This window comes from Aotus nancymaae, unplaced genomic scaffold (assembly GCF_030222135.1).
Source record: "Aotus nancymaae isolate 86718 unplaced genomic scaffold, 86718_ANA_hifiasm-v0.15.2.pri h1tg000022l_1, whole genome shotgun sequence".
NCBI lineage: Eukaryota > Metazoa > Chordata > Mammalia > Primates > Aotidae > Aotus > Aotus nancymaae.
Genome location: NW_026988435.1, coordinates 1,852,501 through 1,852,888, shown reverse-complemented (window position 1 = coordinate 1,852,888; position 388 = coordinate 1,852,501).

Below are 388 nucleotides of genomic sequence, written 5' to 3'. Positions count from 1 at the left end.
CTTGCAAAATATGGGTCTTCAAACTCAATAATAAGAAAGTGAACAACCCAGTTTAAAAGTAGGCAAAAGATCTGAACACCTCACCAAAAAGATATACAGATAGCAAATAGGTATATGAAAGAGAAACTCAAAGTCATTTGTCATTAGAAAATTGCATGTGAAAACAATGAGGTAACAGATCATACCTATTAGAGTGGCTAAAATCTGTAAAAAGTGACAATCTCAAAAGCTGTCAAACAAACAGAGCTACAGGAACTCTCACTGATTGTTGGTAGAAATGCAAAATGGTACAATCACTTTGGAAAATAGCTTGGGAGTTTGTTTTTTTGTTTTTTAAAGCTAAACATAGTCTTGCTATATAATCTCACAGTGGCAGTTTGATTAGCTA